Source organism: Ahaetulla prasina, chromosome 3 (genome assembly GCF_028640845.1).
Source record: "Ahaetulla prasina isolate Xishuangbanna chromosome 3, ASM2864084v1, whole genome shotgun sequence".
NCBI lineage: Eukaryota > Metazoa > Chordata > Lepidosauria > Squamata > Colubridae > Ahaetulla > Ahaetulla prasina.
Window position 1 is genome coordinate 166,274,829 of NC_080541.1, and position 13,080 is coordinate 166,287,908.

Sequence of the window (13,080 nt, forward strand, 5' to 3'; positions counted from 1 at the left end):
CCTTTTCACGAGTGAAATGTGCGGGAGGGAGGGGAAGGGAAGAGAAGAGAGAACAGAGTAGATGCATTTGCGCGGCCACAAGGCGACGGCGATTATGCCGTCGAGATGCCAGGCGGGTGGAGAGTTTTAGTGGAAAGTCTGCGTCCGCTGGCAAATCTCCCCCACTCCTCTTAATGCGATTCCTTCCACAGAACACATGGCGGGGAAGGGAGGCGGGAGGAAGAGAAGACAAAACTGCAATTTCTTGCAAAGTTTGTCCTCGGTTTAACGCGTGTGTGTGTGAGAAAGAGAGAGAATGAGAGAGAGAGAGAGAAGAGAACGGTGCTCAAAACAACTCGCGGTCGTCAACAGGCTGGAGATGAGAGGAAGGGCTCGAAAGGGTGGCGCGAGCTCGCTTCGGCTTTCCCGGGTGAGTGGTCGCATGAGGGGAATCCGGCGTGGTTTTCTCCCTCTCTCTCCACCTCCCACCCTTTACACACGCCGGAGACATCCTCACGTCGCTTCGCCCGGAGTAAGAAAGGTGTTTTTGCACACATACACGCGCGCGCACACACGCACACACCCACCCCTCATTTCTCGAAAAGGGAGGAGTAGGAGGGGCACCTCAGGCACAACAAGGCATCCTGCTTCGTCTTTCCCTCGTTCCAGGCTGCCTTCGGCTTAACGCCGTCGCGTGGTGGCTTGAGAGGGGGCAGAGAGGAAGCGGGGGGCGGATGCGCCCGGCGAGCGGAGTGGGGTGGGTGAGAGAGACATGGAGCGGCTGGCGGAGAGGCGCGGGAGCTGATTGAGCGAGCCAGCCAGCCAGCCAGCCGGGCGCGCGAGGCGAGGCAAGGGAGCACGCGGACACGAGGGGCCACCTCGCTCGCCGACCCTGCGCGCCATGGCCAGGAGGGAAGGCTCGGCGGGGCGAGGTGAGTTTTAAGGGGGCGCGGAGAGTCCGCGCAGCGCAGGAGGGGTGGTGGTGGAAACGGGAGCCCGCTTCGCATTCCGACGGGTCTGGCTGACTGGTGGGCGCGGGTGCAGGGTCTGGGCAATTCGGGCTGTAATCCCTGACCTTTGGAGACTCCTTCGGCGCCAAGTCACCCACCCCCTTGCCGCTCTTGGGCCTCGCTGGGCACATCTTAAAAGTCGAGGAGCCATTGTCCGCTTAGGAAACCCCCCTCCCCCCGCCAGCTCCCTCCGTTTGCGGGACTTCTTCGGTGGCAGACTCTGACGCTTCTGAGGAGCAGGTGCTGAAGGGACAAGCGGCTCCCTTCTCCTTGAATAACAGGTGTCGTTCTTCCTACCCTTGACTTATTCTTTTTTTTTTTTGTGTAGGAAAACAAACTGGACAAGTGTATGAAGGAAGGTGTGTGTGTGTTAGTGTGTGTGTAAGCGCGCGCGGACGCAACAACATAAGAAATGCATGCGTTTCCTCTCTCTCTCTCTCTCTTCCTCTCTCTCTCCCCTCCCCCATTGTATTTCTTCGAGTGCTTTGAAGGTTTACTCCACTGGTTAAAGACTGGTTGATCTCTCCCTCCCATTGTGACTGCCGTTCCCTTTTTTCTCCACCTGCATGCTTCTCTTTAGAAATGTGGGTGGCAACCCCGTGGTCGTGCGGACCTATGTAGTTGAGAGAGACTATAGTTTCTTCGGGAAGGACACCCATCCTACAAAGTAGCTTAGTGCAAGTAACCGTTATAATGTGTAACTTAAAAAAAAAAAAAAGCCGGGAAACGTCTTGTTTCGGCTGCCTTGAACTGCTAGCTCCCCACAGCCTAGGCGTGATAGGGAGGAGGGTCCCCAGTAATTGCTCTGGTGAGGAGAAATGCTTCAAGCTGCTCATTATTTCCCCACTTCATTACAAAGCAGAGATTCTACAGGCATTGAGGGCACTGCTCATTCCATACTCATTTCCAACTTGACTCTCTCTATTCTCTGTGCTCCCGCCCTTGCAAAGGAGGACTTTCTTGCTGCTCATCTCTTTAAACTGAACAGTGGAAGCTTTCTCCCAGATATGTGACATGTATTTGTAATAAGGCAGATTTGTATGCTTTGTAAGACAGACTTCTTATTCTATTGCCCTGTCTGTGAAGCTCCTGTGAAAATCCGCTTCATCTCCATAATTTTACTCCCCACTAAATGGCACAAGAGAGAGGGAGAAACAAGAACATGTGATTGTGTGATAGGCAGGAAGGAAGGAAGGAAGGAAGGAAGGAAGGAAGGAAGGAAGGAAGGAAGGAAAGAGAAAGAAAAAAGGAAGGAAGGAAGGAAGGAAGGAAGGAAAAGAAAGAAAGGAAGGAAGGAAGGAAGGAAGGAAGGAAAGAAAGAAAGAAAGAAAGAAAGAAAGAAAGAAAGAAAGAAAGAAAGAAAGAAAGAAAAAGAAAAAGATCTTCAGGATCCAGGGGTTCCTGTTAGAAGGTTGAAGAGATTGGAGTTTGTTGTGTGACCTGAGTAATAGTTTCTTTTGTATCCTTATAGCTGTACACAATGCCATGTTATTGTGACAGCCTGCAAAAATATGCCTTTTCTTCTTTTGTGTTTTATATTATGTACAGTTATATTGCAGATGCTTTAGTAGTTCCCTGGGGCTGTTCATAAGGTAATTTGCACATGATCTCTCGTTATTTCTCTCGATTCTATAGTTTCTGTCTCCCGTAAAAGGAATTCCAGATACAAATTAAAAAAAAGAAAGAAAAAGCAAGTCTTTTATTATTTGAAGTTGTACTCATTTTGATTTGAGCCAAAACTGATGTATACTTAGGAATGATATTGATTTGCAATCTGTCATTTTTATAATGCATCTCGTGTGCATCATTGTGCTGCTCCCTACTGTTCATTTTTTTAAAAATATCCATGATTGTGGAGACTTGTATTTTTTAAAACACTTATTTGTAGATTTCCCTTTTATATGATACATCAGGGTACCTGTGTCTTTTTCTATATAAATAAGGAACAAAGGGCAAACTACAAGTTTCAAAACTCGAGTTGTCAGATTGCAAATTAGGGAATGACTATGTCTTTAAGAAAATTCCATTACTTAAAAGTGAGTTGTTTAACCCTTGTATTATCATCATAATGGTGTGAAAAGAGAGCCATTTCAGTACATGGCAACTTGCTCTGTTCACCATTTAGAGCTATTTAGTGATTTGCATAGACCAAATACCAACCCCAAGTCAAAAGGAGTTTGCCATACATAGAGACCATCAGATATTTTTCTGCAGATGAAGCTATCAACGGGAGAACCCAGCTCTGTGTGTGATTCTTTCTAAATATGTAGTCTTTATCTCTGGTTGTAATCTTGGACTTGGAAAGTTATATTATGAAAAGTTATGTTGTACATGCTTTACATTTGAAAGAGAAGAGTTACATAATGGTAAACTGATTTCAAGAACTCTCTAAAAGAAATTGTTGCTAGGAAGACCTAATCAAAAGTAGGACTTTTGAGATCTGGATCCAGCAGTTTGTAATCAAGCATTCACTGTTAGGAATTTCACTCTGTTTTGGACCTGCATTTAGAAAAACGGAAATCTAACCTGAATGGGAGAACTCTTCTTGTGCCAAAAATATGCTGTTTAGGGTTAGGTTTCCCTCTTTCATAATTGAGAAAGTATTTGAAATTTGGAAGTAATATACAAAGTTCCATGTTTGATTGTATGCCACATATTGCTGAAAGTTCTAGTCCAAGTCTGCATAAGAAAGACAGGAAGAGATTTTATTCTTCTTGCAAAGCATAATTTTGACTCTTACCTGCTTGTTCACTGAGTCAATATAGCCACTGATTCCCAAGTTAGCACAGTCTTTTGTCTTGAATATAATGCAATGTATCATGGACATTATAGACTACATATTTTAACTGTAGATCTTAGAAACCATCTAGTCACACCATTTGTTCCCAAAGTTCTTGACAACTGCTGTTTGGCTCAGACCAGGGGTGAAATCTAAAAAATTTCCCTTCCGGTTCTGTGGGTGTGGCTTAATTGGTGGGCGTGGCTTGGTGGTCAAGTGACTGGGTGGGTGTGGCCAATAATAAAAATAATAAAGTACACAAACAATAAGAGATACCAAAAACAAACTTTCACACTTTACACACACACACACACAACACAACACAACACAACACAACTGACTCACACACAATGTAAAAGCAGCTGCACTTGACCCAAAATGGCCCCTGAAACAAGCAGGAAACTCACAGAGGCACAAAAAGCTCAAAAAACAACTTTCACCCCCCCCAAAAAAAACCAGTTACTTACCAAATTGCAGGCACAAGGCAGGCAGATTGAGTTGCTCACCGATGAGATGGATTGCAGGCAGGCAGATTCAGTTGCTAGCTGATGCAATTGATTGCAGCAGCTGAAGCAAGTCAGGAAAAGTGAGCGAGCCCGAAAGAAGCAGAAAACTGCCAAGTAGGCACATGGGGACTGGGTGATTGGGTGGGCATGGTCGGGTGGGAAAGGGATTTTTGCTACCGGTTCTCTGAACTACCCGCCGCCATTGCTACCGGATCGCCTGATCTGGTCTGAACTGGGAGCATTTCACCTCTGGTTGAGACCCTTTCCTGCTCTTTAGTATTTCTGTTCAAGTTTCTGTGAAGTTCTATCTCCATGGTTTTATCACTTATTGAAGATTAAGTAACTGGAGTGAATGACGGTGGTCTGACCACAAGGCTCATTTTGGAGCAGGAGTGTCAAACTCAAATTCATTGAGAGCCACATCGGGGTTGTGCTTGATCTTGGGGGCCAGTGTTGGCATGGTCAGGGTGACAGTCACCAGCTTGATGTCACTGGCTCTGTTTTCACTGGCAGGAGGCTGTCGCAGCTGAAAACAGAGCCCTGATGGGTCATGTACGGCATTCCTAGGCTCCAGTTTTTGCTGGCAGAGGGTTGCAGGAGGTGGTCGCAGTTACAGGAAAATGGAGCCCGATCTGGCCACTTATGGCCTCCCCAGGCTCTGTTTTCGCTGGCAGAGGGCTGCAGGAGGCCATCACGGCCGAAAACAGAGCTGGGGAGAGCTGCATCCTTCGCTGTTTCCAGGGCAGCCATGCAGGCCAGATGTGGCCTCCGGGCCATGAGTTTGACACCCCTGTTTTAGAATATTTGATGATGAAATGTTTTCATAGTCTCCGCCCATCCTATAGAATCTTACAGAATTACATGTTCCCAGCCCCATTGTTTAAGCAGGGTTATGTGATTGGACCCAGGAAACTGATAGCATTTCACCTCCTTGAGATCAATATGTCCCCACTCTGACTTTATTTAAATGATTTCTTAAAACCTAACTCTTCCCCAGGCCTTGGGCTGGAGCAGAATGAAACTAATGTTCTAAGTTAAGATTGGGTTTGGAATTACAAAATGGATAGTTTGAAGAATGTTGGTGATTGTTGCCCAGGGTTGAGTGATATTTAGGAACTGAGGCTGTAATCCATAAAATGTCTCAGGTTTATTTAGTTTTCATATCCTCAGTTGGAAGGACTCCAGTTCAAATATTATGGGAAATTATATTTATGAAATATGCAGATCATTGAAGAAAGGGAACAAGGAATTGAAAGGTTTACTTAGGAAGAATGCACCTAATTATGGGTTTCATGAAACTATATTTTTCAATGACTAGGGTTGTTGGACACTGAATTAAACTGGTAAGGAGTATTTAAATAATTCAACCAGAACAAGTAGCTTTAAGATCTTGATGGTTTTGAATAGCAGTAGTACTTTATCATGTCTCTGGAGGGCACTTGGCAATTCTTATTACTACCCTATAAAGCTGTAATATTATGTCTCCCTCAGATACAATATTACATATTGTTAGAATTAAATACTTGTCTCAAAATAGGATCAAAGCCATCAATGCTCTGATTCAGATTGAATTTAGGTTCAATTTTAAAAAGAGCCTTCAATGCCAAAAAGGTATAAGAAGCAAAATGTATCTGCCTGTAATTTAAAGCAACTGTGTTTTTCACGAGAATCTTCCACTTGCCTTCTGTAATTAACAAATGATATAAGTGACATGCAATCCTGGGAAAAGAAGAGTTTTTAACTGTAACTTTAAAGAGTTACATACTGGTGTTCTGTTTGGGTTTTAAACACCTTTTTGGTATTCAGTATTCATATCCAGTGTAGAAAAGGAGAATGTGTTTGAATTAAGAAGGCCTTAAAGAGATAGAAGGGTGATAACACGTGGTCATGAGCCCTTCCTTAACACCTAATTAAATACCTTATTAAAGCAAAATCTGTATTTTCCCTACGCCTATATAGCAGGGCTGTCAAACTCTCAGGCCGGATGCGTCACATGCTAGCCACGCCCACACCCAGTTTAATGAAGGAAAAATAGTTGCGATATACCACATGATGCCGCCATAATGACACGAGTTTGACACCCTTGCTATATAGCTATTGGTCAAGCGACAAAAATTGAAAGTATCAAAAGGTTGCCTAAGTCTTTCCCATTTTGGATCCAAATGTTTCACTACTCTTTTAAGTTTTGAAATTGAATCCAAAATATTGCACAATCCTATTGACTGTAGTGTCCTTTATTGAAATTATTTAATTGAATTATTTGATGAAACAAATATCTAATTGTTTATATATTTGGTTATAATGGTACGATGCCAATACATTTTCCTTAAGGTTAAGTAAATTTCTGGGGATATATGCTGTTTAAAGTTTAAAACTTTATGCACTTTATTTACCGTTTTAATTCTCATGGATTCTAGGTATTTGAAGTCATTAAAATAACAATAAGCAAAATACATTATAACTTGTACATTGTAACCTTAATCCACAAATAGAAGAAGATTTATTTTAATTATTTCCATATGTTCTAATCATAATCCCTGATATATCATGTTTTTAATTTATATTTTTTTGTAGCTATAATAATTTAGGTAGATCGGAAATCCTTCTGGATTTATCCAGAACCACAGGCTGATGTAGAAATACAGATCTGATCTTTAAAGAACAGAAATATTCTCATTTTTCCATCTGCCCTAAAAACAGAGAACAGATTTTCTTGTCTGTACCTGTCTTTTACCCCTATATGAATTTATGTATCTATATGTATTGATTAAGACTTCCCCCGGAGTGCTCCCATCTGGATATATGATGAAATTAGGAGTTAAATTTCTTCTCCTTTTATATATGCAGAGAAATAATTGGATAAAATAAATACAAAATAAATCTCCAAACAACTTTATTGAGTAAATATAAGAAAAATTTCATTCCATGGTCTGGTTTATGCATCATACTCAGCTTACTTAACTATCGTTTACTTGAAAAAGCCATGGTTGGGTAGGTTTGCATGACATAAAGATAAATGCCAAAGGCGCATGGAATGTTGTTACCTTCCCACCAAAGGTGGTCCCTATTTTTCTACTTGCATTTTTTACGTACTTTCGAACTGCTAGGTTGGCAGAAGCTGGGACAAGTAATGGGAGCTCACCCCGTTACGCGGCACTAGGGATTCGAACCGCTGAACTGCCGACTTTTCGATTGACAAGCACAGTGTCTTAGCCACTGAGCTACCACATCCCCTGATGTATTGTATGCATGACAAAAAATGTCAGTATTAAACCACATTATGGCTTTGCACAGCAGACTTTTGCTTTTTTTTTTTTTTTGGCTTGCCTTTAGCATTAAAATCCCATGTCCAAAAAGTTTTGCTTGTTGTGAATATAATCAACTGATGTGATATCTTTGTTGGATATGGTAGGGATGCATACATTTTTAAGTAAGCTGCCCAGACCCCGTTACAAGATGAGCTGCCAATAAATTAGATAGATGAGAGAGAGAGAGAGAGAGAGAGAGAGAGAGATGGATGGTTGGATGGATGGATGATAGATAGATAGTTTGATTTCCAGAGATACCTGTTAACCATCAATTGATAATAATAATAATAATAATAATAATAATAATAATAATAATAATAATAATAATAATAATAATAATTTTTATGATAACACTTTTAATTTAATTTAATTTTTGATAACACTAACTAGTTTGGCAGGAAAAAATGTGACACATATGAGATAAACAAATGTAATCAATTAGTATGCAAAATTCACTTGAGGACAGTGATGTTTTGTGGTCTAAAAAGTGACAAAAGCCACATAGTGTTTGAATCTGACAGGCTCACAGGCTTTAAAGAGTTTGCTTTTTTCCTGAAATATAAATTCTGACTCAGTATGGTCAAAGCAACATGAGATAAAGTTTTTTTAAAATCATGAGAGTGCTCACTCTAATCAGGGTTTGTTCCAGTAACCAAACTCCAGTGAGTAAGTATGTTCATCTGAGGCTCTCAGTCTGTATGTTTGGAAGAAGGGCAAAAGGTCTTAGAAAAGATAGCTGTCAAAAACTTTAAGGGAACTAACCAGGATCTAGGTTTTCACAGCGCTCAATTTTTTACATACTCTGTAAAGTTTTGCAAGTAGTCGGTGACTTTATGCTTGTCTACTTTAAAATAGAGCAGAAAGCCACAATCAACAACAACAAAAAATGGAATTAGGACAGAAAAAAATCAAGATGCAGTTCCATCAACGCTTTTTCTATTTATTGAATAATGCTTCTAAAGTGTAATATTAATTATCTTCTAAGGATAATGAATATTTTAGAATAGCACCATTTTAAACTACTGTTACTATGCCTCTTCCCATCAGAAGAAATGAGTACTATATTATAAACTTTTGTCAGAGAATGCATAATTGGAAATGTGCATGAAAAACATGAATGCAAACTGAAGCAAGTTACTTTTAAAACTTTGAAATCTCTGCTGAAACAAAGTAGATGATTTTTTAAAGTGGTTTTACAATAATTCAAGTGTGAAAAATAGTTTACTATTATTTTATGTCAAAGACAGCTACATCTAAAGTTTTGTATTCATTTGATACTTTGAAACACCGTTTATTGTAACTCATGTTTCTGTGGAGTAAACTGAACTAATATTTTTAAAAAGTCTAAAAGTTTCACTACTTTTTGCATGTTGATTCTATTAGCACTAAAACAGATTAAGAATCAGTTTTAATTGCTGGAGTGACTTTATCTTCAAACTATCTGTTCTTAAAATGCAGTAATTTTTATTTACCATTGCTTTTATTGCTAACTCTCTTAATCACTGCCTTGTATTAAAGAGTAGAGTGAAATTCTCAAGAAAGCATTAAATATAGTGAAGCTCTGTTTGGCCAAAATCATTGCAATCTCTCAGCATCTTAACTTGTGCCAGATACAGATAGTCCTAACTTGAGACTGGTTGCTTAGCTGGTTGAAGTTATGACAGGCCTTTCTCGGGGTACAGTCACCCACCTGTTTGTGTTCATATGACTACACTTTGGGCCCTCTGCAACCAGGCCACATTTACTTCCAGTTTTCAGCAAAATCACACCCATAGCAAACCACTGATTCTCTTAACAACCATGGACTCGCTTAATGATCTCTACAAAACTTGTAAAAGTGGGTCAGTCAACATGGGTGCCCCAGTTTATGGCCATCACAAGTTAAAACCTAATGGGCAAGATCCATTACAGCTGTAATTTTAGGACTTCCTGTATAATCCTTCACAGTTGAAGTTTTAGAAGTTGATCATCCCATAACTTTTACAGTTTGTCAGCCTTGCAGGGGTGTAAGATTTCAGAAAGGTCCCAAAATGTTTAAATTAGAAATCAGCAGCATTAGTGGTGGGATTCTATCGGTTTGGGAGAACTGGTACTTTCCACTTCCTACTGAGAGTGAACCGGTTCTCCGTTGCTGTGAAAGTGGCCCACCTGCCTTCCCCCGGACTATACTGACCTTTATTTCTGCTTCTGAAGCCCAGCTGATCAGGCGCGGCAGATTGAATTGGCCCTCCTCAGCTGTTTTCCTTGCTCCTTTCCTTGTTTGCAACACGGAAGTTCAATTTTATGGAAACTGTGCATGCACGTGCAGTGCTCAATGTGAAGCGCACGCTTAGCAAACCAGTTGTTCAACCAGTAGGATCCCACCCCTGAGCAGAATGTGATGATGGAACTAAGGGATTTTTTTGCCCTTCCAAATTTCCTAAACCTCAGTTAGCTGCAAATGGAACCTGGAATTACAATTATTCTGATAATCTGCAGGAGAACTAGAACTCCTCATGAAATAGAAAATATGTTTTGCTTCATGATGAGATAAAGCTAGTTTATTTCAAAAAATGAGAACTCGGAACAAGCTCATTACTCTTTTATTTTCCATCTCAGAACCATAAGAGCAGATAACTGGGGATTGTTACTAGCAAACCAACTTGCAGAAAGATTGGCAAAAGGAAATCACTAAAACAAACAGGAAAAATAATCTTCTGCTTACTCAGTGAAAAATCAGATTACAGTCTCTCATTTAGTAACTGCAATTTGTTCCAGTGAAATGGGTGCTAAGTGAACTGGTTGCTAAGCAAGCTTTCTGACTCTGTGTGTGTGTGTGTGTGTGTGTGTGTGTGTGTGTGTGTGTAAGACAGTGATGACTGGCTGCTGTTGTCATATTTAGACAACGTTTTCTCAGGTGGAGACACCAGCGTTACTTTCACCCCAGTGTGCTTTGTTGTCAGGCATAGCAACTTGTTTGTAAGTAATAAAAATTGTTCATAAAATGATTTTTTAAAAATTATTATTAATGATTACTGTGGTATTTGTGAATGATTGTTAACTGAAGTGGTCCATAAATGAGGTTTGGTTGTAACTGGTTCTGATACTATTATTGAAATCTACTCCATAATTCAACTTTCTGAATAAAAGTCTTTTCAGTTTTTAAAATAAATCCTGAGGCACTGAACCAGCACATTGACAAGCCAAAAACTGATTTCTTCAGTGTTGCTTTCTATTAGCAGTTCTTCTACCTTATAAATATACATACTTGGCCTGAAAAATTTAGTCAGACTGGGTCAGATTGTATTTCTAACTAACTTTTTCTTTTAATGTTTTCCAGTTCCTTAAAATAACTCAAAACATTTTAAGACTGTTTTAGTCTATATATACTATATTTTATATATATTGCAATCTGCCTGCTTGCCAAGCAAAAACTGAGCAAAAATAACTAGGTTACTCATTGCATATGTTTGTTTATATATGTGGTGGTAAAATGGAGAACTTGGCTTTGATATTTCTTAACTGCTTGAATAGCTTTGACATCAGAACAAAGCACAACAGCATGGATAGAGTGAATGCACACAAGTTCAGAAACTATCCAACAGTACATTTCTGCACATTAAGAATGCACATGGAGTGCATGCAAACATCAATTTATATTTTTGTTCTGATAAGGGACATGTTCTGTGAGTGGGAAGTACTCAGGTTTCCTTATTTTTTGGCCCGATCACTAGCTAGTTAAGGTTGGATTAGCAGCTTCACTCCACCTTTGTAGGGATAATATATTTATTCAGTTGTTCTGTCTGAGTTCCAATTGGCTTCAAGGAACATTACTGGTTAGGAGTTCATATAGTTGCATAGGATTTGGATCTTACCTGTTTGGTTTCATTTCTAATCTGATCTCATTGATTGTTATTCATGCATATGCCCAGCGGCTCTACAAAGGCATTTCAAGTATCAGAAAATGGGCTTCAGGATTAAACCCTGCAGTCTGCAAGAACGGAGAGCTGTATCTATTGTTGCTACAATGCACTGTCAAGTACTGTACTGTTTCCCTAGAAGTTGTATTGGATGGCATTTTAAATAAAACAACTTGCCAGATTGCAATTAGCAGCTGAACTAATCTCATTCTGAGATCTCTATCATTGTGTATCCAGAGATAACACTAGAGCAGTAAAAAAAAATCTGTTATCATGCCATTCTAATCTGTTCTTTACAATATGCTTTCAAAGGCAAAGTTTGAATGGTTGATACTTTATATTCATGTTCTAGACCTGACTACCTAGAATGCTGTATTAGTAATGTTCAGTAATGTTCAGATATAGGTAGTCCTACTTACTAACCATTTGTTCAGAAAATCATTCAAAGCTATGATAGTGCTGAAAAAAATAATATTATGACGAATTTACAACCATTTATGAGCTTTGTAGTATCCTCAGTAAAGTATATTATTTTCGGCTTGAGCTGTGGCTCAAGCAGAATGATGAGAGAGAAAGGGATCGCAAGAATATATGCTGTTTGTTTTTCTATTGAAAGCGTTGAAATTGCAGTAGCAGTGCAGGACTGGGAGCTGCAGGTGCACTATGGAAACAATTTAACAGTACTCTCTTGAAACCTCTTTCTCTTCAATCTCTACTCTCTGAAGTTGCTGGAGTGAAGGAGAAGAAACAACCAATTTCCTTAAGAAATCATTTGCTCCTTTGCTGGACTGTTCCCCCATCCTAACTCCTGCAGAGCAGAGAGATTGAAGAGTAAAAGAAATCAAGAGAGTAAGCTGTTTGCTGTTCTGTAATTTGATTGTGTCAGAAATGTTAAAAGATCAGAGAGATTGCCTAAAGAAACCACTTATTCTCCCCCCCTCCCAATGGAACAATGTGATTGGAGAGAAATAAATTTCAAAAGAATAAGGTGTTTGCGAAACATGTCCATGGCTCTTACCTTGGCTGCCTTGCTTTCAATGTGTACAAGACACTAAACAGGCACCTGAGCATTCCAAAGGGTGAGGGACTGGTTAGGAGGCAAACGAAAGGTATAAAATTGAATAGTCATAACTAACTAACTAACTAACTAACTAACTAACTAACTAACTAACTAACTAAGTTGGAAGGGACCTTGGAGGCCTTCTAGTCCAACCCCCCTGCCCAGGCAGGAAACCCTACACCATCTCAGACAGATGGCTATCCAACATTTTCTTAAAAATTTCCAGTGTTGGAGCATTCACAACTTCTGCAGGCAAGTCGTTCCACTTATTAATTGTTCTAACTGTCAGGAAATTTCTCCTTAGTTCTAAGTTTCTTCTTTCCTTGATCAGTTTCCACCCATTGCTTCTTGTTCTACCCTCAGGTGCTTTGGAGAACAGCCCGATTCCCATTTCTCTGTGGCAGCCCCTGAGATATTGGAACGCTGCTATCACGTCTCCCCTAGTCCTTCTTTTCATTAAACTAGACATACCCAGTTCCTGCAACCGTTCTTCATATGTTTTAGCCTCCAGTCCCCTAATCATCTTTGTTGCTCTTCTC

General features: G+C 40.2%; 1 protein-coding gene across 1 annotated transcript in view; it reads left to right on the forward strand.

Annotated features, from left to right (window-relative positions):
• The first annotated feature begins 1,246 nt into the window (after positions 1 to 1,246).
• DAB1 (DAB adaptor protein 1) overlaps positions 1,247 to 13,080 on the forward strand; it is a 291,295-nt gene continuing 279,461 nt past the window's right edge. Inside the window, exon 1 of the mRNA XM_058177854.1 lies at positions 1,247 to 1,270. The gene's annotated coding sequence lies outside the window, so the exon portion shown is untranslated. The remainder of the gene's footprint in view (positions 1,271 to 13,080) is intronic.